Here is a 27490-nt window from a genome sequence, read left to right on the forward strand (position 1 = left end):
TTATTTACTTTATCAGTACTACCCAGTCTTATTTACTTTATTATCAGTCTTGTTTACTTTATCAGTACCCAGTCTTATTTACTTTATCAGTACTACCCAGTCTTGTTTACTCTATTTACCCAGTCTTTATCAGTACTACCCAGTCTTATTTACTTTATCAGTACTACCCAGTCTTATTTACTTTATCAGTACTACCCAGTCTTGTTTACTCTATCAGTACTACCCAGTCTTATTTACTTTATCAGTACTACCCAGTCTTGTTTACTCTATCAGTACTACCCAGTCTTATTTACTTTATCAGTACTACCCAGTCTTGTTTACTCTATCAGTCAGCCAGTGATTGAGAATTCTACTCAGGGTTTTTCACTGTTCTTCCATGGAAATTGAAATGTAGTCAGCGCATGTAGAGGCACCCCAGGAAACACTTGTATCAGTTTTAAACGCTAAGGCTCTTAGGGCCCCGTTGGGATGGAAAGAGTGGCCAACCTCTTCCTCTTCCCCTGGTGATGTCATCACACATTGTTTATGACAGCGTTCTCCTGTGAGTGTGTTTGATTAACCAGCGTCATCCTGCATCTGAACCAGGCTTCCTGTAAACAGATGCACAAAAGCACACACACACACACACGTAAACACATGCACACATCCGAAGGATGTCACTTCACCACAAATCCCTTGTCTAACATGAGCCCTCTAGCTATTTGATTGAGTGTCTATGTATGTCTCAAAAAATGCACAATTTTTGCATTGATACCATTTTTTATTTTTCTATTACAGAACATTTCCGTATGTATGACAGACTGAGCTTATTGAAGGGTTCAGCATGCTAGTCAGTGTTTCAGTGTGGTTCAATCTCACTGAGTTTATTGAAGATTCAGCATGCTAGTCAGTGTTTCAGTGTGGTTCAATCTCACTGAGTTTATCGAAGATTCAGCATGCTAGTCAGTGTTTCAGTGTGGTTCAATCTCACTGAGTTTATTGAAGATTCAGCATGCTAGTCAGTGTTTCAGTGTGGTTCAATCTCACTGAGTTTATTGAAGATTCAGCATGCTAGTCAGTGTTTCAGTGTGGTTCAATCTCACTGAGTTTATCGAAGATTCAGCATGCTAGTCAGTGTTTCAGTGTGGTTCAATCTCAGAGGCCGTCTTTGGTCATCTCTATTACAGTATTCCCTATTATTCAGTATTGATGCTGGGAAATCTACATACAGTAGTAGCAACAGTAGTCAGGTAAAATGTCTAACATAGTTACAGAAGAAATTGAGCAAACACAATTAAGCACATAAAAAAACATGTCAATACAATCACTACAGCTGTCAGTTCTTTTGCTGTCAGAAAGTGGACGTTGAAACACAAAATGTCAATCAAGCTTGAGTCTCTACGGCCAAAGGACGGCTCCCTGAGTTGTTGAAATCAAGTTTGTTCCAAAGAAAATTTGGAACATTGATTCCCTTGAGTCCTTACAACACACAAACACATCTACAATATACAACTATCTGTTACAATCTCTTCAGTGGTCCCGGGGTATGTTCCTCCATAGCCTGGCTTGGTTCAATTCAGTCTGGCCTGGCTTGATTCAGTCTGGCCTGGCTAGGTTCAGTTCAGTCTGGCTTGGTTCAGTTCAACCTGGCTTGGTTCAGTTCAACCTGGCTTGGTTCAGTTTGTCTTGGATTGGAGTGGCATAGTTCTGCTTCGGCTTTGAGTGAAATCTGGGATCCAGAGTACAGGGAAACGACTCTCCTCCTCTCCCCAGGCTTTCTCCCATATCCTGCACCGCAGTCTGACTGTGATCAGAGCTGGCCAAATATGTCAGTCCTGCAGGGTGTTGCTATGGTGATGCGTGATGACCCTCTGGTAGTCCTCGGTTAAAGCAGGTGTCATGCTGTGTTCCGTGACCCCTGGGAGGGAGAGGTCGTAGCTGCGGTAGTAGTGTCCGCTGGTCTGCTGGTGCTGGGTGTAGTATATGAGTTGCCTGGCAAACATGGGCTCCACCTGCAGGGGCGGAGGGGAACAGCAGGGATCAGTACTGGTGTCACTGGGAGCCGGTGGTAATGGGGCATAGCCGCGGGACGTAGGGGCGCTGAGGGAGCTGCAGCAACCCCTGATAAATACCCCCCCGAAAAATGTTTTTTACTAAATTTATACATTACCGTTCAAAAGTTGAACAACAGTTTTCAGCTCTGCTAACATCATTTCAAAAGGGTTTTCTCATGATCAATTAGCCTTTTAAAATGACAAACTTGGATTAGCTAACACAGCGTTCCATTGGAACACAGGAGTGATGTTTGCTGATAAAGGGCCTTTGTACGCCTATGTAGATATCCCATTAAAAATCAGCCGTTTCCAGCTACAATAGTCATTTACAACATTAACAATGTTTACACTGTATTTCTGATCAATTTCATGTTATTTTAATGGACAAAAAATGTCCTTTATTTTCAAAAACAAGGACATTTCGAATTGACCCCAAACTTTTGAACGGTAGTGTATATACAGTACCAGTCAAAAGTTTGGACATACCTACTCATTCAAGGGTTTTTATTTGGAATATTTACTACATTGTAGAATAATAGTGAAGACATAAAAACTATGAAATAACACATATAACACTGTACATGATTCCATATGTGTTATTTCATAGTTTTGATGTCTTCACTATTATTCTACAATGTAGAAAACAGTACAAATAAAGAAAAACCCTTGAATGAGTAGGTTGTCCAAACTTTTGACTGGTACTGTATATTTAACCAAAAAATGGTGCACTAGGCCTTTATTACTCCTGTATTAGGGTAGACAATTACCTGTCATCAGAGCAGTGAAAATGCCACCTTTCTTCTCTTTGCATTGTTGGGCCCGTAAGTAAGTGTTTCCCTGTTAGTCTACACCAGTGGTGGAAAAAGTACCCAACTGTCATACTTGAGTGAAAGTATAGATCTCTTAATAGAAAGTTCCTCAAGTAAAAGTGAAAGTCACCCAGTAAAATACAACTTTAGTAACAGTCTAAAAGTATTACGTTCTAAATATACTTAAGTATCAAAAGTAAATGTCAGCTCTAAAATATACTTAAGTATCAAAAGTAAATGTCAGCTCTAAAATATACTTAAGTATCAAAAGTAAATGTCAGCTCTAAAATATACTTAAGTATCAAAAGTAAATGTCAGCTCTAAAATATACTTAAGTATCAAAAGTAAATGTCAGCTCTAAAATATACTTAAGTATCAAAAGTAAATGTCAGCTCTAAAATATACTTAAGTATCAAAAGTAAATGTCAGCTCTAAAATATACTTAAGTATCAAAAGTAAATGTCAGCTCTAAAATATACTTAAGTATCAAAAGTAAATGTCAGCTCTAAAATATACTTAAGTATCAAAAGTAAATGTCAGCTCTAAAATATACTTAAGTATCAAAAGTAAATGTCAGCTCTAAAATATACTTAAGTATCAAAAGTAAATGTCAGCTCTAAAATATACTTAAGTATCAAAAGTAAATGTCAGCTCTAAAATATACTTAAGTATCAAAAGTAAATGTCAGCTCTAAAATATACTTAAGTATCAAAAGTAAATGTCAGCTCTAAAATATACTTAAGTATCAAAAGTAAATGTCAGCTCTAAAATATACTTAAGTATCAAAAGTAAATGTCAGCTCTAAAATATACTTAAGTATCAAAAGTAAATGTCAGCTCCAAAATATACTTAAGTATCAAAAGTAAATGTCAGCTCTAAAATATACTTAAGTATCAAAAGTAAATGTCAGCTCTAAAATATACTTGTTTTTAAGTATCAAAAGTAAATGTCAGCTCTAAAATATACTTAAGTATCAAAAGTAAATGTCAGCTCTAAAATATACATCATTAAGTATCAAAAGTAAATGTCAGCTCTAAAATATACTTAAGTATCAAAAGTATCAAGATAGCCAGGGGCACACTAAACACTCAGATATCATTTACAGATAAATCCAACAAATATCATTTAAGATAGTCAGCTCTAAAATATACTTAAGTATCAAAAGTAAATGTCAGCTCTAAAATATACTTAAGTATCAAAAGTAAATGTCAGCTCTAAAATATACTTAAGTATCAAAAGTAAATGTCAGCACACCCCAACTCTAAAATATACTTAAGTATCAAAAGTAAATGTCAGGGCTCTAAAATATACTTAAGTATCAAAAGTAAATGTCAGGGCACACCCCAAAACTCAGCTACCCTAAAATATAATTTAAGTATCAAAAGTAAATGTCAGCTCTAAAATTTACAGATAGCCAGGGGTATCACCCCAACACTAGACATCATTTACAGATAGCCAGGGGCACACCCCAACACTCAGACCATTTACAGATAGCCAGGGCAAACCCCAAACTCAGACATCATTTACAGATAGCCACCATACACTCAGTATTTAAGATAAACACCCCAACACTCAGACATCATTTATACAGCCAGGGGCACAAGTATCAATGTACCCAGCTCTAAAGATATCATTTACAGATAGCCAGGGCACATGTCAACACTAAGATATCATTTACAGATAGCCAGGGCACATGTCAACACTCAACAGGGCACACCCCAACATTTACAGTATCAAAAGCCAGGGGCACACCCCAACACTCAGACATCATTTACAGATAGCCAGGGGCACCAACATCAGAAAACACTCAGATAAATTTACAGATAGCCAGGGCACACCCCAACACTCAGATATCATTTACAGATAGCCAGGGGCACACCCCAACACTCAGACATCATTTACAGATAGCCAGGGCACACCCCAACATCAGATATCATTTACAGATAGCCAGGGCACACCCCAACACTCAGACATCATTTACAGATAGCCAGGGGCACACCCCAACACTCAGACATAATTTCAGATAAGGCACACCCCAACACTCAGACATAATTTCAGACATAATTTAAGATAGCCAGGGGCACACCCCAACACTCAGATATCATTTACAGATAGCCAGGGGCACACCCCAACACTCAGACATCATTTACAGATAGCCAGGGGCACACCCCAACACTCAGACATTATTTACAGATAGCCAGGGCACACCCCAACACTCAGACATCATTTACAGATAGCCAGGGCACACCCCAACACTCAGACATCATTTACAGATAGCCAGGGGCACACCCCAACACTCAGACATCATTTACAGATAGCCAGGGCACACCCCAACACTCAGACATCATTTACAGATAGCCAGGGCACACCCCAACACTCAGACATCATTTACAGATAGCCAGGGCACACCCCAACACTCAGACATCATTTACAGATAGCCAGGGGCACACCCCAACACTCAGACATCATTTACAGATAGCCAGGGGCACACCCCAACACTCAGACATTATTTACAGATAGCCAGGGCACACCCCAACACTCAGACATCATTTACAGATAGCCAGGGGCACACCCCAACACTCAGACATCATTTACAGATAGCCAGGGGCACACCCCAACACTCAGACATCATTTACAGATAGCCAGGGGCACACCCCAACACTCAGACATCATTTACAGATAGCCAGGGGCACACCCCAACACTCAGACATCATTTACAGATAGCCAGGGCACACCCCAACACTCAGACATCATTTACAGATAGCCAGGGGCACACCCCAACACTCAGACATCATTTACAGATAGCCAGGGGCACACCCCAACACTCAGACATCATTTACAGATAGCCAGGGGCACACCCCAACACTCAGATATCATTTACAGATACCCAGGGGCACACCCCAACACTCAGATATCATTTACAGATACCCAGGGGCACACCCCAACACTCAGATATCATTTACAGATAGCCAGGGGCACACCCCAACACTCAGATATAATTTACAGATAGCCAGGGGCACACCCCAACACTCAGATATAATTTACAGATACCCAGGGGCACACCCCAACACTCAGACATCATTTACAGATAGCCAGGGGCACACCCCAACACTCAGACATCATTTACAGATAGCCAGGGGCACACCCCAACACTCAGACATAATTTACAGATAGCCAGGGGCACACCCCAACACTCAGATATCATTTACAGATAGCCAGGGGCACACCCCAACACTCAGATATAATTTACAGATAGCCAGGGGCACACCCCAACACTCAGACATCATTTACAGATAGCCAGGGGCACACCCCAACACTCAGATATAATTTACAGATAGCCAGGGGCACACCCCAACACTCAGATATCATTTACAGATACCCAGGGGCACACCCCAACACTCAGACATCATTTACAGATAGCCAGGGGCACACCCCAACACTCATACATCATTTACAGATAGCCAAGGGCACACCCCAACACTCAGACATCATTTACAGATAGCCAGGGGCACACCCCAACACTCAGATATAATTTACAGATAGCCAGGGGCACACCCAAACACTCAGATATCATTTACAGATAGCCAGGGGCACACCCCAACACTCAGATATAATTTACAGATAGCCAGGGGCACACCCCAACACTCAGATATCATTTACAGATAGCCTGGGGCACACCCCAACACTCAGATATCATTTACAGATAGCCAGGGGCACACCCCAACACTCAGACATCATTTACAGATAGCCAGGGGCACACCCCAACACTCAGATATAATTTACAGATAGCCAAGGGCACACCCCAACACTCAGATATAATTTACAGATACCCAGGGGCACACCCCAACACTCAGACATCATTTACAGATAGCCAGGGGCACACCCCAACACTCAGACATCATTTACAGATAGCCAGGGGCACACCACAACACTCAGATATAATTTACAAATAGCCAGGGGCACACCACAACACTCAGATATAGTTTACAGATAGCCAGGGGCACACCCCAACACTCAGATATAATTTACAGATAGCCAGGGGCACACCCCAACACTCAGATATAATTTACAGATAGCCAGGGGCACACCCCAACACTCAGATATCATTTACAGATAGCCAGGGGCACACCCCAACACTCAGATATCATTTACAGATAGCCAGGGGCACACCCCAACACTCAGATATCATTTACAGATAGCCAGGGGCACACCCCAACACTCAGATATCATTTACAGATAGCCAGGGCACACCCAACACTCAGATATCATTTACAGATAGCCAGGGGCACACCCCAACACTCAGATATCATTTACAAATAGCCAGGGGCACACCCCAACACTCAGACATCATTTACAGATAGCCAGGGGCACACCCCAACACTCAGATATAATTTACAGATAGCCAGGGGCACACCCCAACACTCAGATATCATTTACAGATACCCAGGGGCACACCCCAACACTCAGACATCATTTACAGATAGCCAGGGGCACACCCCAACACTCATACATCATTTACAGATAGCCAAGGGCACACCCCAACACTCAGACATCATTTACAGATAGCCAGGGGCACACCCCAACACTCAGATATAATTTACAGATAGCCAGGGGCACACCCAAACACTCAGATATCATTTACAGATAGCCAGGGGCACACCCCAACACTCAGATATAATTTACAGATAGCCAGGGGCACACCCCAACACTCAGATATCATTTACAGATAGCCTGGGGCACACCCCAACACTCAGATATCATTTACAGATAGCCAGGGGCACACCCCAACACTCAGACATCATTTACAGATAGCCAGGGGCACACCCCAACACTCAGATATAATTTACAGATAGCCAGGGGCACACCCCAACACTCAGATATAATTTACAGATACCCAGGGGCACACCCCAACACTCAGACATCATTTACAGATACCCAGGGGCACACCCCAACACTCAGATATAATTTACAGATACCCAGGGGCACACCCCAACACTCAGACATCATTTACAGATAGCCAGGGGCACACCCCAACACTCAGACATCATTTACAGATAGCCAGGGGCACACCCCAACACTCAGACATAATTTACAGATAGCCAGGGGCACACCCCAACACTCAGACATCATTTACAGATAGCCGGGGGCACACCCCAACACTCAGATATAATTTACAAATAGCCAGGGGCACACCCCAACACTCAGATATAATTTACAGATAGCCAGGGGCACACCCCAACACTCAGATATAATTTACAGATAGCCAGGGGCACACCCCAACACTCAGACATCATTTACAGATAGCCAGGGGCACACCCCAACACTCAGACATCATTTACAGATAGCCAGGGGCACACCCCAACACTCAGATATAATTTACAGATAGCCAGGGGCACACCCCAACACTCAGATATAATTTACAGATACCCAGGGGCACACCCCAACACTCAGACATCATTTACAGATAGCCAGGGGCACACCCCAACACTCAGATATAATTTACAGATACCCAGGGGCACACCCCAACACTCAGACATAATTTACAGATAGCCAGGGGCACACCCCAACACTCAGACATAATTTACAGATAGCCAGGGGCACACCCCAACACTCAGATATAATTTACAAATAGCCAGGGGCACACCCCAACACTCAGATATAATTTACAGATAGCCAGGGGCACACCCCAACACTCAGACATAATTTACAGATAGCCAGGGGCACACCCCAACACTCAGATATCATTTACAAATAGCCAGGGGCACACCCAACACTCAGATATAATTTACAGATAGCCAGGGGCACACCCCAACACTCAGATATAATTTACAGATAGCCAGGGGCACACCCCAACACTCAGATATAATTTACAGATAGCCAGGGCACACCCCAACACTCAGATATCATTTACAGATAGCCAGGGGCACACCCCAACACTCAGATATCATTTACAGATAGCCAGGGGCACACCCCAACACTCAGATATCATTTACAGATAGCCAGGGGCACACCCCAACACTCAGATATCATTTACAGATAGCCAGCACACCCCAACACTCAGATATCATTTACAGCCCCCAACACTCAGATATCATTTACAGATAGCCAGGGCACACCCCAACACTCAGATATCATTTACAGATAGCCAGGGCACACCCCAACACTCAGATATAATTTACAGATAGCCAGGGGCACACCCCAACACTCAGATATCATTTACAGATACCCAGGGGCACACCCCAACACTCAGACATCATTTACAGATAGCCAGGGGCACACCCCAACACTCATACATAATTTACAGATAGCCAGGGGCACACCCCAACACTCAGACATCATTTACAGATAGCCAGGGGCACACCCCAACACTCAGATATAATTTACAGATAGCCTGGGGCACACCCCAACACTCAGATATCATTTACAGATAGCCAGGGGCACACCCCAACACTCAGATATAATTTACAGATAGCCAGGGGCACACCCCAACACTCAGATATCATTTACAGATAGCCAGGGGCACACTCCAACACTCAGATATAATTTACAGATAGCCAGGGGCACACCCCAACACTCAGATATCATTTACAGATAGCCTGGGGCACACCCAACACTCAGATATCATTTACAGATAGCCAGGGGCACACCCCAACACTCAGACATCATTTACAGATAGCCAGGGGCACACCCCAACACTCAGACATAATTTACAGATAGCCAGGGGCACACCCCAACACTCAGATATAATTTACAGATAGCCAGGGGCACACCCCAACACTCAGATATAATTTACAGATAGCCAGGGGCACACCCCAACACTCAGATATCATTTACAGATAGCCTGGGGCACACCCCAACACTCAGATATCATTTACAGATAGCCAGGGGCACACCCCAACACTCAGACATCATTTACAGATAGCCAGGGGCACACCCCAACACTCAGATATAATTTACAGATAGCCAGGGGCACACCCCAACACTCAGATATAATTTACAGATACCCAGGGGCACACCCCAACACTCAGACATCATTTACAGATACCCAGGGGCACACCCCAACACTCAGATATAATTTACAGATACCCAGGGGCACACCCCAACACTCAGACATCATTTACAGATAGCCAGGGCACACCCCAACACTCAGACATCATTTACAGATAGCCAGGGGCACACCCCAACACTCAGACATAATTTACAGATAGCCAGGGGCACACCCCAACACTCAGACATCATTTACAGATAGCCGGGGGCACACCCCAACACTCAGATATAATTTACAAATAGCCAGGGGCACACCCCAACACTCAGATATAATTTACAGATAGCCAGGGGCACACCCCAACACTCAGATATAATTTACAGATAGCCAGGGGCACACCCCAACACTCAGACATCATTTACAGATAGCCAGGGGCACACCCCAACACTCAGACATCATTTACAGATAGCCAGGGGCACACCCCAACACTCAGATATAATTTACAGATAGCCAGGGGCACACCCCAACACTCAGATATAATTTACAGATACCCAGGGGCACACCCCAACACTCAGACATCATTTACAGATAGCCAGGGGCACACCCCAACACTCAGATATAATTTACAGATACCCAGGGGCACACCCCAACACTCAGACATAATTTACAGATAGCCAGGGGCACACCCCAACACTCAGACATAATTTACAGATAGCCAGGGGCACACCCCAACACTCAGATATAATTTACAAATAGCCAGGGGCACACCCCAACACTCAGATATAATTTACAGATAGCCAGGGGCACACCCCAACACTCAGACATAATTTACAGATAGCCAGGGGCACACCCCAACACTCAGATATCATTTACAAATAGCCAGGGGCACACCCAACACTCAGATATAATTTACAGATAGCCAGGGGCACACCCCAACACTCAGATATAATTTACAGATAGCCAGGGGCACACCCCAACACTCAGATATAATTTACAGATAGCCAGGGGCACACCCCAACACTCAGATATCATTTACAGATAGCCAGGGGCACACCCCAACACTCAGATATCATTTACAGATAGCCAGGGGCACACCCCAACACTCAGATATCATTTACAGATAGCCAGGGGCACACCCCAACACTCAGATATCATTTACAGATAGCCAGGGGCACACCCCAACACTCAGATATCATTTACAGATAGCCAGGGGCACACCCCAACACTCAGATATAATTTACAGATAGCCAGGGGCACACCCCAACACTCAGACATCATTTACAGATAGCCAGGGGCACACCCCAACACTCAGATATAATTTACAGATAGCCAGGGGCACACCCCAACACTCAGATATCATTTACAGATACCCAGGGGCACACCCCAACACTCAGACATCATTTACAGATAGCCAGGGGCACACCCCAACACTCATACATAATTTACAGATAGCCAGGGGCACACCCCAACACTCAGACATCATTTACAGATAGCCAGGGGCACACCCCAACACTCAGATATAATTTACAGATAGCCTGGGGCACACCCCAACACTCAGATATCATTTACAGATAGCCAGGGGCACACCCCAACACTCAGATATAATTTACAGATAGCCAGGGGCACACCCAACACTCAGATATCATTTACAGATAGCCAGGGGCACACCCCAACACTCAGATATAATTTACAGATAGCCAGGGCACACCCCAACACTCAGATATCATTTACAGATAGCCTGGGGCACACCCAACACTCAGATATCATTTACAGATAGCCAGGGGCACACCCCAACACTCAGACATCATTTACAGATAGCCAGGGGCACACCCCAACACTCAGACATAATTTACAGATAGCCAGGGGCACACCCCAACACTCAGATATAATTTACAGATAGCCAGGGGCACACCCCAACACTCAGATATAATTTACAGATAGCCAGGGGCACACCCCAACACTCAGATATAATTTACAGATACCCAGGGGCACACCCCAACACTCAGACATCATTTACAGATAGCCAGGGGCACACCCCAACACTCAGATATAATTTACAGATAGCCAGGGGCACACCCCAACACTCAGATATAATTTACAGATACCCAGGAGCACACCCCAACACTCAGACATCATTTACAGATAGCCAGGGGCACACCCCAACACTCAGACATCATTTACAGATAGCCAGGGGCACACCCCAACACTCAGACATCATTTACAGATAGCCAGGGGCACACCCCAACACTCAGACATCATTTACAGATAGCCAGGGGCACACCCCAACACTCAGACATCATTTACAGATACCCAGGGGCACACCCCAACACTCAGACATCATTTACAGATAGCCAGGGGCACACCCCAACACTCAGACATCATTTACAGATACCCAGGGGCACACCCCAACACTCAGACATCATTTACAGATAGCCAGGGGCACACCCCAACACTCAGACATCATTTACAGATAGCCAGGGGCACACCCCAACACTCAGATATAATTTACAGATAGCCAGGGGCACACACCAACACTCAGACATCATTTATAAATGATGCATTTGCATTTAGTGAGTCAGAGTCAGTAGGGATGCCACGTGTTATCTTGATAAGTGCGTCAATTGGACCATTTTCCTGTCCTGCTAAGCATTCATCATGTAACTAGTACTTTTGAGTGTCAGGGAAATGTATGGTGTAAAAAGTACATTATTTTCTTTAGGAATGTAGTGGAGTAAAAGTGAAAGTTGTCAAAAATATAAAAAGTAAAGTACAGATACCCCCCAAAAAACGACTTAAGATGTATTTTTACTTATGTACATTACACCACTGGTCTACACCTATTGTTTACGAAGCATGTGACGAATACAGTTTGATTTTAGTAGAATGGAGGGAGGTTAGGGGGTGGAGAGAGGGCCAGGATTAGGGGATGGGGTTTGGATAAAGTAGAGAGAGTGGCTGAATACAGGTAGTAGAGGTCATATTAATATTAGGTGATAGTTATATACTGTACCTGTACAGTGAGGGTCCTCCTCTGTCTCTGTGGGTCCAGACACTCATCTCCAAAACTCAGCAGCACCTGGAGACGTGGAGGGGGCCGGCCGTGGAGGGCATAGCCCTGCAGCTCTGGTAGACAGAGAGAAATAAGTGGTTAATAGGGTCTAGGTGGTTAAATTAGGTAAAGAGGAAAGGCATGGATTGCAGCTCTGAGACAAACAGGGAGGGAGGGAGGTGAGGTGGAAATGGTTAGATTAGATACAGAGGAGAGACATGGAGGGAATAGCCCTGCAGCTCTGAGACAAACAGGGAGGGAGGGAGGTGAGGTGGAAATGGTTAGATTAGATACAGAGGAGAGACATGGAGGGAATAGCCCTGCAGCTCTGAGACAAACAGGGAGGGAGGGAGGTGAGGTGGAAATGGTTAGATTAGATACAGAGGAGAGACATGGAGGGAATAGCCCTGCAGCTCTGAGACAAACAGGGAGGGAGGGAGGTGAGGTGGAAATGGTTAGATTAGATACAGAGGAGAGACATGGAGGGAATAGCCCTGCAGCTCTGAGACAAACAGGGAGGGAGGGAGGTGAGGTGGAGATGGTTATATTAGGTACAGAGGAGAGACATGGAGGGAATAGCCCTGCAACTCTGAGACAAACAGGGAGGGAGGGAGGTGAGGTGGAGATGGTTAGATTAGGTACAGAGGAGAGACATGGAGGGAATAGCCCCGCAGCTCTGAGACAAACAGGGAGGGAGGGAGGTGAGGTGGAAATGGTTAGATTAGATACAGAGGAGAGACATGGAGGGAATAGCCCTGCAGCTCTGAGACAAACAGGGAGGGGGGAGGTGAGGTGGAAATGGTTAGATTAGATACAGAGGAGAGACATGGAGGGAATAGCCCTGCAGCTCTGAGACAAACAGGGAGGGAGGTGAGGTGAGGTAGAGATGGTTAGGTACAGAGGAGAGGTGTGGAGGGGGCCTACTGTGGAGGTCATAGCCCTGCAGCTCCGAGACAAACAGGGAGGGAGAGAGGTGAGGTAGAGATGGATAGGTAGAGAGGACAGATTGCAGGGAGGGAGAAAGAGGATTCGATCTAGATGGTAGGGCTGTGTATATAGATCGGTTCGCAGGGAGGGGACATTGGGTCGATAAAGGGTTAATACATTTTGGTCAAAGGGAATTCTTATGAGCTGGTGTGGTGGTGACTTTAGAGGTTGTGTGACTGGATGGAAACCCCTGGTTCTATATGCAAATTAGACCAATCAGGCTGAACACATCTGTGGTAGGTGGGTGGGGATGAGGTCACTACTGTGTGTCATGTGTCATTCTTAAAAGTGTGTGTTGGGGATTATGGAGGCAATCTCATCATATTTCAAGGAAATGAGGACGTATCTGCTTCCTGTTCATGACCAGGAAACAGCATGACAACAGAGAGTGGTTTGGTTTGCCAGTGAATGTGACACGTGCGTGGGTGCATGCCCGCCTGCCTGCTTGCAGTGTACGTTAACTCACCTGCCAAGTAGTCCTGTGTATGCAGAAGTTTACAGGTGTGTTCTCTCTCCAGCTTGTTGGGTTTATCTCCGTAGGGCGATAACCCTCCCTCCCAGAACACTCTCTCCTGGCACAGCCGCCGAGCGTAGAGGCCATCTGGGCTCATCCATAGCAGCACGCCCCTCTCCAGGGTACCACCAGGGGGGCTGGGGGGGCACTCCTCCCCCCTCCCCAGGGCTGGGAGGCTGTCCAGGGGTAGGGGCACCAGGTCTGGACCACCAGTGGGGGAATAGAGCTTGTCGTCTGGGGAGCAGGGAGTGATGCGACAGCCTTCAGGACTAGAGGTGGTCACCTCCCTCCACAATGAGTCCCGGTAGAACACTGACACATGTAACCGCATATCTGGGGTGGAGGAGGGAGGAATGGTCAGAGCTAACACAATATAATAAAATATATTATTGGCAAGTCATACGTGAAGTAAATAAGTGTGTGTGTACACTGTATATTGTACCTGAGAGTGCCTCGGCTGATCTCATGCTGGTGTCCAGTGTGAAGGGGGAGGGATGGCCATCAGTAGGGTAGGTGTAGAAGGACCCTGTGATCTGGTAGCCTGCAAACACAGAGAGACAGTACCTAAATAAAGGCACTTATTCCAACACACAACAGAACAGCATACACACAAATATCATGGGTTGAATCGACAATCAAGTGAAAAGCAAGTTATTTGAGCAATGTCAAGTTAGTATGTAGGCCCATGTGAACATAGCTCCCACCGCCTGAATAGCTGGTTGACCCTCACCAACTGGGCCACCTGGTCCACGATACATTTTCTAATTCATAGTGCATAGTCTATCGTCCTAGAACGGAAAATGGCTCTTTACACTCTCTGCACACACTCATATCCTGACTCTTTCATTTACATATTTCCCCCACATCATCCTGTAAAAAAAGAGTTGATTTATTTATACATCTCTACATACATCATTTATAATGTAACTTAGTGTTTATAGCGTAGCTTGTAGTTCTTAGCTTACAGTCTACATAGTGTACATACCACATGGATTTGTGTAAACTCTGCTTCTACATACAGTACGTTGTCTGTATATCCTGTTTATTGTGGCTGCACCAATTCACCAAGTCAAATTCCTGTACATGCAAATGTATTTGGTGAATAAAGGTGATTCTGACTACACATCTACACACCCTAAATTACATTCTCTCATACAAACAAACATGGATGCTGTGGTATTGGTGGTATTGGGCCTACCGTTGTCCATGCTGGGGCCCTGGGCCCAGGGTAGGCTGCGTGAGGGGTAGGAACACTGGGCATAGGGCAGCTCAGGGAGCGAGGTCTGCTCTGGAAGATAGTCCCTCATCCAGCCTCGCTCTGCACTGGACATGTACCCAGACATCTACACACATAGAGACAGGGAGATACCTCTCAGTCAACCATCACATCTACACACATAGAGACAGGGAGATACCTCTCAGTCAACCATCACATCTACACACATAGAGACAGGGAGATACATCTCAGTCAACCATCACATCTGCACACATAGAGACAGGGAGATACCTCTCAGTCAACCATCACATCTACACACATAGAGACAGGGAGATACCTCTCAGTCAACCATCACATCTACACACATAGAGACAGGGAGATACCTCTCAGTCAACCATCACATCTACACGCATAGAGACAGGGAGATACCTCTCAGTCAACCATCACATCTACACACATAGAGACAGGGAGATACCTCTCAGTCAACCATCACATCTACACACATAGAGACAGGGAGATACCTCTCAGTCAACCATCACATCTGCACACATAGAGACAGGGAGATACATCTCAGTCAACCATCACATCTGCACACATAGAGACAGGGAGATACCTCTCAGTCAACCATCACATCTACACGCATAGAGACAGGGAGATACCTCTCAGTCAACCATCACATCTGCACACATAGAGACAGAGATTTGTGCAGCTGTCACGCTCTCTCTCTCACACACACACACACTACACCCACACACACACACACACACACACGCAGTGTTGGGAGTAGTGAACTACATGTAGTTCAACTAGTAATTTATCTAGTAGTAGCTTAGTGGGAGTTGAACTATGTTTAAATCTAGATCGTGTTTTTAGTAGTTAATTACTTTTTTGCCATGTAGCTAACTACTGGAACTACACACAACTTTTTTTGCAAAAAGTTTAAACACAGTTTGTGTTAAATAGGCTAAATGACACATTCTGTTAATATCTGTCTCCAGAGGGATCTGTCTTGCAATCTGTATTCTATGCCATTTGACATGTAGTTTTGATGTAGTGAACTACTTTTTCACAGTAACTTTAGTTCAACTATATGTTTCTTAAGGGGAGCTTTAGTGTAGCTTAACTTCTTCCAGTGTGAAGTCATTGGTTAACTATATTTCTGAATATCTTCCCCAAGACTGCACACACACACACACACACACACACCCTTGTAATAGTTACCTGAGTCTGTAGGGCGGGGTAGGAGGGGTGCATGGGATAGCTCGGGGAGTCTGCGGGCTGCCACCATCCTCCTGTTTGGATCCTGATAGCAAGAAATCTGTTACACAGGAGGAATAATTGAAACAAAACACAGACACACACACATTCATTGTGCTCTCAATGTTCATGAGAGAATAATACCTTCATTATTACACATGCACAAGTATAATCAGGACTTTATCCTACAGTTGGCTGTAACTAATTCACAGTGTCTTGTGGTTTGGCAGCCTGATTATCCAGCATACTGATGTGTATTTGTACAGAACTCACTGGCCCCTATCAAAACCCCACCCCCCTATCAAAACCCAATCACCCCCACCCCCTTACAAAAAACCCATCGGGCATTCAGTGAGTGGGTGGCATCTCTGTTTCCTACTGAATGGTGGTGTACAGTATATGATAAAAACAAGAAGTTGATTTTATAACTTTCGATAACTTGTTTTCATCCTTTTCATTCATACAACTACCGTTTGTTGCATGTATTGGAATGCCATTTAAATGTATAGAATACTGGTTAGAATTTTCTAGAATTTCTAGAATATAATTATACTGACGTCTCTTGGCGCCCTCGGGTATGATCCGGTAGACTTTGTAGGGGTCTGAGATGTCCAGTTGACTCTTTTCCACGAGCTCTTCGAAGTCGTTACTTTTGTTGAGTGCGCACCGCAGGCGCGTCTTCCACGTAGGCGGGTCAGGTTTGTCGATGCCCTCGCGAAACTTGCCCTTAAACAGCGCCCAAGCCTGCAGGAATGTCACACAAAGATGAGCCGTGATATATGGGTAACGAATCACCGGTGCAGTTGTGAATGAGTTGAAGACAAGTCATGTACTTCTGGGATTTGGCACAACCTACCCAAAGCGCACGAACTGAACTCATCATTAGTCTTATAGTTCTGTTTGCAACCAACACAACTAAATGTCCAATATTTTGGTCAAGTGTATAATACACATCTCTAACAAATGCAGTGTGTAAATGCAACAGTTGAGAGACATTCCGTTGAGGCCCCGTATCATACAGTACCTTGAAGAGAGCGGCATCCTCGTCCCGGTTGTAGTCCTGCTTGCCTGCGTGCTTCCACGGTATCCTGAAGATGCTCTTGTCATCGTTCTCCCACACGAGGCCTGCGTACTTCCCGGTGTCAACCTGCTCGATCAGCCACGAGCGGAGCTTCCCGTTTCCACAGCTCACTGTAGACATGCCGTAGTCCGAATCCGGATTCATCTCTAGCCAAGAGACACTGTAGACAAGCACTCAGATATTTAGTCTCCAAATGATCCAGCACACATACATTTTCCTAAAAATGTCTGCAAAAATATTATGGCTAGATTTTTTTTAATGTCAAATTGCTTGCGTAAACTTGCAGCTCAATTATGTACATTTTTTTAAAATAATTAAAGAATAGGCTACAGTCACTTTTGAAAAAGTTTAATTGGATGTGAACTTATCTTTTGCTGCAGGTAGCCTATATGTTTTAGAGGGAGCAGAGCAAGTGTCCATGACTTACCTCTGAAACTCGAAACCCCTTTGAGTTTTGAAATCAATCAGTCTCGAAAGATCATAATGCAGCGTGACAACTTAACTTAAATCATAGTTGTGGAGTGGGCGGGGCGAGTAGAGAGATGTGCACCTGCTACGTTCTGTGAACCTTATCTGCGCAAACCTCCCGTAAACAGCAGGGGGAAGTCCTCACCGGACACCCGCAATCCTGGAAAGTGGGAAAATCTATTCACCGTAGTAGAGAGCAAAACAATTCTGTGAAGTTCTATAAACCCATGTAATGGGTAAATATAGGCATACATCCTGCCAGTGATATTTTATGTTCATGATACAAATCAAGCATACATCCTGCCAGTGATATTTTATGCTCATGATACAAATCGGTTGGCCTAATTCCCTGTCCAAGAAGTGCAAATGATATACCCTCAAGGATTGGGAAAACTTGATCTCAAATAAGCCTGAAGATGTAAGAAGCATACTGGGTGCCTAATTCTTCAACTAAGGCATATTGCAAAAAAAGTAAGTATCCTAGGTATAATCATTGTAAATACTAAAGTCATGGGCTAATTATGATTGTAATAAAGAATATTGCCTTCCTGTGGAGAACAAATTGAAATGTAGCTGAGCTTGCAAAGTCATATACCACTTGAAAACAGTAGACACGTTTTGTTTCTTTTTAAATAATATGTCAGAATGTTCAATAGAAAACTATCTTGAATATACATACAATCAAAATGATGTTGGTCTATAAAGATAATAATTACACACAAACCCACACAACACTCACAGAAAGAGGAGCGTGTGTATGGAGAGGGGTGAAGGAGATGATCAAATGAGAGGAGTACCTGTGTCTTGGTATGGATTACATTTAGCCTGTAGTAAAGTATGTTTGCTGTGTTGTCAGATTGATTGCTCTTCCATGTTGCTGTGACAGTTAGGGGGAAAGGAGCCCATGTCGAAGAAGACCCCAATCACACACAGGGACCACTGAGAAATCCCCTTGTGACAGCATTCACATTTGCATACATATGACCCATATCATATTTTTGACAACTTGGAATTTTGCACATTTGCCTCCAGCAAAGTTGGTCGATTTAAAGTTGGTTGACTGTGAATATGGAACTCAAGTCCAGCTCATATCTATGCAGTGAGACAAAGGGATTGGCTGGGCGTTGCGTGAGTGACAGGTGTCTGGCTGGAGACATGGGGTCATGTGTTGCTTGTGCCGTGGCCGTTGCTATGGAGTCACTGATGGTCTGAGACTTTGGCAACAGAAGGGCTCCAATCTCCTCTTCATCGTTGAAAGGGTTCTTCTCGTACCTGTCCTTAAACCATAACCTACACCGCATTCGGAAAGTATTCCACATTTTGTTCAATCACAGCCTTATGGATTAAATACATTTTTGTTCTTCATCAACCTACACACAATACCCCAGAATAACAAAGCGAAAACCGATTTTTTTAAATGTTTGCACATTTATTAAAAATAAAAACAGAAATAACTTATTTACATAAGTATTCAGACCCTTGCTATGAGTCTCAAAATTGAGCTCAGGTGCATACTGTTTTCATTGATCATCCTTGAGATGTTTCTACAAATTGATTGGTGTCCACCTGTGGTAAATTCAATTGATTGGACATGATTTGGAAAGGCACACACCTGTCTATATAAGAGCCCAAAGTTGACAGTGCATGTCAAAGCAAAAACTAAGCAATGAGGTCGAAGGAATTGTCCTTAGATTGTTTCGAGGCACAGATCTGGGAATGGGTAGCAAAAACATTCTGCAGCGTTGAAGATCCCCAAGAACACAGTGGCCTCCATCATTCTTAAATGGAGGAAGTTTGGAACCACCAAGACTCTTCATAGAGCTGGCCGCCCGGCCAAACTGAGCAATCAGGGGAGAAGGGCCTTGGTCAGGGAGGTGACCAAGAACCTGATGGTCACTCTGACAGAGCTCCAGAGTTCATCTGTAGAGATTTGAGAACCTTCCAGAAGGACAACCATCTCTGTAGCACTCTATCAATCAGTCCTTTATGGTAGAGTTGCAAGACAGAAGCCACTCCTCAGTAAAATGCACACGACAGCCCGATTGACGTGTGCCAAAAGGCACCTAAAGGAGACTCAGACCATGAGAAACAATATTATCTGATCTGATGAAACCAAGATTGACTAGTCAGGATCCAGGGAAAGATGAACGGAGCAAAGTACAGAGAGATCATTGATGAAAACCTGCTCCAGAGCACTCAGTACATCAGACTGGGGTGAATGTTCACCTTCCAACAGGACAACGACCCTAAGCACACAGCCAAGGCAAAGCAGAAGTGGCTTCAGGACAAGTCTCTGAATGTCCTTGAGTGGCCCAGCCAGAGCCCAGACTTAAACCCGATCTAACATCTCTGGAGAGAACTGAAAATAGCTGTGCAGCAACACTCCTCATCGAACCTGACAGAGCTTGAGAGGATCTGCAGAGAAGAATGGGAGAAAGTCCCCAAATACATGTGTGCCAAGCTTGTAGCGTCATACCCAAGAAGACTCAAGACTGTAATCGCTGCCAAAGGTGCTTCAACAAAGTACTGAGTAAAGGGAATGAATACCTTTTGCTTTGTTATTATGGGGTATTGTTTGTAGATTAATTGTCACGGTCGTCAGCGCAGCGTGGTAACTGTACATACTTCTTTAATGAAAGAAAGAACACTGAACATACAAAACAACAAAACAAACCGTGAAGCTAATATGGCTAGTGCAGACAGGCAACTAAACATAGAATAAGAACCCACAAAATACCCAAGGAATATGGCTACCTAAATATGGTCCCCAATCAGAGACATCGATAAACAGCTGCCTCTGATTGAGAACCAATCTAGGCAACCATAGACATATAAACACCTAAACCCCATGACATACAAAAACCCCTAAAGAATACAAAAACTAAACAAACCACCCTCGTCACACCCTGACCTAACCAAATAATAAAGAAAACAAAGATAACTAAGGTCAGGGCGTGACATTAATGAGGGGGGGGGAAACAATTTAATCCATTTTAAAATAACTTCATAACGTAACAAAATGTGGAAAAAGTCCAGGGGTCTGAATACTTTCTTAAGGCACTGTATACTGAGAACAGAGAGAGAGATAGAAGGAAAGAGTGTCACAAGAAAGGACGAGTCTCAAGAGATGGATAGTTGAAAGGAAGCAGAGAGAGACCACGAGGTGGAGATTGATAGAGAGAAGAACCAGAGAGAGTGGAGGACAGTCAACACTCGGGAAGGTGAGAGAGAGATAAAGATGAGAGGAGGAGAGCGAAGGCTCAATCGGTGAGGGAAAGAGAGAAGAAAGAGAGAAAATACCTGTTGACTTTGACCAGCTAGTCCTCTAGCTGGTGTAGGAACACAATGTCAAATGAAATGTTACTTGTCACATACACGTGTTTCGTAGATGTTATTGCGGGTATAGTGAAATGCTTGTGTTTCTAGTGCCAACAGTGCAGTAATAACTAACAAGTAATATCTAACAATACACACAAAGCACACGGTTGCACCACGCTCACCGCAGATAGCGATGCCACCCAGCCCTGCCCAGTAACAGTCATGATGTACACCACCACCAATGCAACACTACAGGAAACACCTGCCACTCTGGGAACACATCAGTCAATCAATGAATGATCAAGTCATCAATACAGTACATCAATCATCATTCATATATTCAAATACCAGCGAACCAGGCATCCCTTCCCTTTGAGGCTGGACTCGTGGATGAATATGATGCGGTCCTTAAAGAACTGGTTTCTGGGGACTGAAAGGAGATAGAAACCCAAACTTTGACTTTGGTTTAATGTAAACCGTTTAGGGGTTATACTGTAATAAACGTAATGTATATGTAAACCACCCACGCACATTATGCACACACGAGCGTGAGCACACACACACAGAACACACACACAGAACACACACTTACAGGCTTTGTTTGGAGGCATCAGCAGCAGGAAGACAGAGGAGAATGACGAGCTGAAACACAAGTCAACAATAGACCCAATTATACATTTAGCTATAAGCAATGTGTCAGAATGTTAGCCAACCTGCCCAGTGATAAGGCTCTTCATCATAGTTAGAACTCTGTGTGTGTGTGTGTGTGTGTGTGTGTGTGTGTGTGTGTGTGTGTGTGTGTGTGTGTGTGTGTGTGTGTGTGTGTGGTGAATGTGCACCTGACAGCTGATGGTGAGCCCATGGCCCCAGCGGGCAGAAACTACTCTGTCCCGATATGACTGCACCTCCGCAAAAACCCCTCGGCCCTCTGGGACAGACTGAGCCGCAGGAGTCCTCCAACAGGACAGTTCAGTCAGTCACATGTGCACACACCACCGACGGACAGAAGGACGCATGCATTTAGCTATTGTATCTATGGAACTGGGAACTGTCTAATGTTAGACAAGATGTCCTACCATGTATACTGTATATACATACAACTGATGACTGATGGGACTGCTTTCTGCTAACATTCATTCAGAAATATCCTTATGACATTTTCTAATTAACCTTCTCAACTGGTCATCACAATAATGAGTCATCATAATCAGCATAGTTAACTACAATACAACACAGTCAACACCAATCATCATCATAGCAACTGCTGATATCCTGGTCATAACCACAAGTTACCACACAATCCTAACCAATTAAAGGGTGGCGAAAAACACACTGCAATGAAAAAAGATCAGATTCATATTTATATTGATAAGCGTAATCAATTTCTTCTAAAATTGCCGATGTAAACTTGACCAGGTTGCGAGCTAACCTCTACCCTATCCAAAACCACAGAGCCATCTTCCCAGAAATCAATCAGTCAGTCTACCCGTTGACTGTTGAGTATGCAAATAAACCCTCCAGCTGACTGGCTATTAGCCTGCAGGACGACAAACAGACATCTGAGTCATTACGCTATTGCTTCTCGACTGTTCATCAGTTGATTGATAGGTACAATGATAAAGTATTTTATAATAGTGTGACGACTTGCCAACGATTTATAGTTGATGGTTGTAATTATCGTTATATTTATTGGCCCAAGTGGGATTGGGACGTTAGCTGTGTTATAGCTGTCATAAACCATTCATAGTTCTGTTGTAACTTTATCATAAACCATTCATAGTTCTGTTGTAACTTTATCATAAACCATTCATAGTTCTGTTGTAACTTTATCATAAACCATTCATAGTTCTGTTGTAACTTTATCATAAACCATTCATAGTTCTGTTGTAACTTTATCATAAACCATTCATAGTTCTGTTGTAACTTTATCATAAGCCAGTCTTAGTTCTGCTGTAACTATATCATAAGCCATTCTTAGTTATGTTGTAACTATATCATAAACCATTCATAGTTCTGTTGTAACTTTATCATAAGCCAGTCATAGTTCTGTTGTAACTATATCATAAACCATTCTTAGTTCTGTTGTAACTTTATCATAAGCCAGTCATAGTTCTGTTGTAACTATATCATAAGCCATTCTTAGTTCTGTTGTAACTATATCATAAGCCATTCTTAGTTCTGTTGTAACCATATCATAAGCCATTCTTAGTTCTGTTGTAACTATATCATAAGCCATTCTTAGTTCTGTTGTAACTATATCATAAGCCATTCTTAGTTCTGTTGTAACCATATCATAAGCCATTCTTAGTTCTGTTGTAACTATATCATAAGCCATTCTTAGTTCTGTTGTAACCATATCATAAGCCATTCTTAGTTCTGTTGTAACTATATCATAAGCCATTCTTAGTTCTGTTGTAACTATATCATAGGCCATTCTTAGTTCTGTTGTAACTATATCATAAGGCATTCTTAGTTCTGTTGTAACTATATCATAAGCCATTCTTAGCGCATCAACTATGGATGAGAAAGGGTTAGTGAAAGGCGACAGCGGCATTGTTTTGAGTCTTTGTGTTTAACATGTGCTTTTAATATAAGTTGTTGGCTGATCAGACTGGGTCGTGATACTGTATTAGAAGTTCTCTCTTCAGCGTAATAGTAGTGAAAACACACTAGTGTACACACAACAACTAACTGACATGCTGTCACAGACTGAGAAAGTGTACAGAGATCGGGACGTGGTTTTCATGCTGGCTTTCAATGAGAAAAGATGAAAGTTCTGAGGCAATAGGGAAAGGGGGATACCTTGTCAATTGTACAACTGAATGTCGTGTGTGTGTTTGTACACAAATATGTTATAGTCTGTGCAACTTAAACAGCTGCAGTCAACAGCACTGAATGAAAACTAGTTGCTAACCACACAGCTCATTTTGGCATTCTCAGTTTGAGATTGGTCCTCTCTCTATCTTTTTTTTCTCACACACACGCACACACACACATTTCCCGCTCTTTCATATACATATTTGAACATCTGAATTTAGCCCTATCTGAAAAACCAGAGTAACATTTAATAGAGTTACACTTTCATGTCATGAATAAATATAGAAAATAAGAAAATGCAGATAACAACATACCTAACTGACCACATTCAGCTGCAAATGAAATGACATATATTTTGTTGAAAAGCTGTTAAATAATTCAAACACAGTAACATGCAGTATCAAATCAAACAGAAATTCACAGTGTTTTGGCAGCTGCACCTTCAATTACATAACTTTTTGTAGAACCCCGCTGTCTTGTGAGTGATACCAGAAGTCGGTACTACTTTCCATATAACAATTGAAAATGGGGATAAGAAAGTTTGACTTTCACAACAATTTCAGTTTTCTATTTTAGGAGTCGTAACAGAGAAGTGTGTGTTGTTGACATGATCTGTTCATAAATACTATACCATGCAAGTTGCGTTTGACTCAAAGTTTATTTACCTATTATTATTTACGTATTGTTTTCTTCCACAGATGTCGTAAAATCTCTATTGTATAGTATACACACAAAAGTTTACATAATCCTACTGTTTAATTATGCAATAAGACATGAGGGGGTGTGGTATAAGGCCAACGCGGAGTGCCTTGATAGAGCCGTGGTATATTGGCCATATACCACAAAATTATTACCAAAGTAATTAAAACAGTAAAAAGTATTGTTTTTTGTCATACTCATAGTATACGGCCTGATATACCACAGCTTTCCGCCAATCAGCATTCAGGGCTTAAACCACCCAGTTTATAATGTAGAATAACCTTTTCCTTGTTAAAGTAACCATTTTACTCATGGTTATATCAAGTTGAGAGAGATAGATCATGGCTGGCCTACGACTAGGATCAAGTGACTATTTGTTGTTCAAGATCAAGGACAGTCTGAGAAGGTCACGATATACGCAGAGTAGGATCTAGATTGATCTCTACTACTTCTCATTGCATTAGCCTGCTGAAACCACACATTCTTCCATGCCAACATAACACACAGTGAGGCGGTAGCATCTAGATTGACCAAGTAACACTGCTGATCTAGCCTATCACACAGCACGAGGCCGTGAACCTAGAAGCTTTAACTGCAGGGCCACGTTCAGTTAACATACGTTCTTGAATGTTCTAGATAGAAATGCCATGAGTAGAGCTGATGTGATTCCTAATTCTACATGTTAGAGATACGGGTTTGTTCTACATAGTCTATTTCTATCGGAACGTTCCAAAACTTTGCGTCCTGCTGAACATGCCCTAGGTCAAGGGTCTGGTCACCATGGTAACAGGGTGAGGCCTGACAGATGTGGTCTCCCCTTTAGGATGGGTGCAGCTGTTTCATGGATGGACAGGATGTGGGTGGTATTGTGTTTCGCCAACAGCTCCCTGTCCCACACATCTGCAGAGGATAGAAACTACAGAAAATTACATAAGAAAAATATACTTTTATCCAAAGTGACTTACAGTACAGGAAGTGATAACATTTTGAGTATATGTACATGATCCCTGAAGGAATCTAACCCATGGCCACGACCCTAGAGTTGCTAACGCCATGCACTTACCAACTGAGAAAAATCACATAGGCCCTGTCCTCCAATCACAAAGACCCCATGTACTCCAGTCCTAAATAAAGAGTTTTCTGCTCAACAACAACAACCAACTCCCCAAGGATCTCCAAGCAAACAAGCTCTCACAAACAGGCTTTTCTTAATTTGAACTGAAAGAAAAACCGGAAAACCAATGTTTCTAAAACAGGCCAACACCTTGGCCCAAAAGCAAGAAACAGTAAATGTTCTAATCAAATTCAGTCTTTAAAAGGAAGCTTAAGGTTCTCTACCTAGGACAGATGTGCCCAGAGCATGTTTTCTCACACTGGGGAGGTCTGATGGGCCATGAGGTGATATATAGAAGGACTACATAGGACTAAACTCACTCTGAGAGAATTAGGCCCAAGCCTGATTATGAAATGGGGCCCAAACCATGCACAGTGTAGGAGTCAGTCAATTGATATTGGCTGGTGTAATCAATTATATAATATTGATCATCAAACAAATTATTTAGAAGCTAAATATGTTCACAGGGACATTCCTTAAGATAAAAATAACAGACATATTACATGAAGACACCCTTATACAGTAACTGTGCTTTAGCTGGTCTATGGAAAGAGCTGGTGAACTGAAGTGTGTGTGTGTAAGGGACACCCCCATAAAGGGACACCCCCTGCTACACACATGCCTACGCCACACACACACACAGTGAGGGGAATGACTTTCATCTGAAGTTTTCCAGCTAGGCATCAGGAAGTACCTAGAATGCACCAAGAGTGTGGTTACATTTTTATTCTCAAATTATTCTATAGCCTATAATAAAGAGATTCCGTTAATTGTAGTTTATTTATTACAGTAGGCTATCTCTTTGATCATTGCAATAGCAGGCTATTTAACTGAATTCCATGTAGCCAATTTTCTGCCAATCAAAGGCAGATGACACACGTGCTCCAATCACATTACCGCTACCTTGTTGATTCCATTTCTCACTTCCTGGGAAGGAAATCTCCCGCTGCCAGGTGCGTCATTCAAAGGCATCAGGTTGGGCAAAACTAAACATGGCGGTGTTCGCCTTAGCAATCTCACTGGAATAAAGAACTCCTCCATTCCGGCCATAATTGAAAGAGATTGTGATACCTCAAAATAGGGCTACTTAATGTTAGATCCCTCACTTCCTAGGATCTTCATGTTTTTCCTCATAATCCTGGA

At 43.3% G+C, this 27490-nt stretch overlaps 2 pseudogenes; both read right to left on the minus strand.

Annotated features, from left to right (window-relative positions):
• Positions 1–739: 739 nt before the first annotated feature.
• Positions 740–18342, minus strand: LOC115121531 (interferon regulatory factor 4-like; annotated as a pseudogene).
• Positions 18343–18359: 17 nt separating this feature from the next.
• Positions 18360–26259, minus strand: LOC135564256 (dual specificity protein phosphatase 22-B-like; annotated as a pseudogene).
• Between the last annotated feature and the right edge of the window lie 1231 nt (positions 26260–27490).

Source organism: Oncorhynchus nerka, linkage group LG24 (genome assembly GCF_034236695.1).
Source record: "Oncorhynchus nerka isolate Pitt River linkage group LG24, Oner_Uvic_2.0, whole genome shotgun sequence".
NCBI lineage: Eukaryota > Metazoa > Chordata > Actinopteri > Salmoniformes > Salmonidae > Oncorhynchus > Oncorhynchus nerka.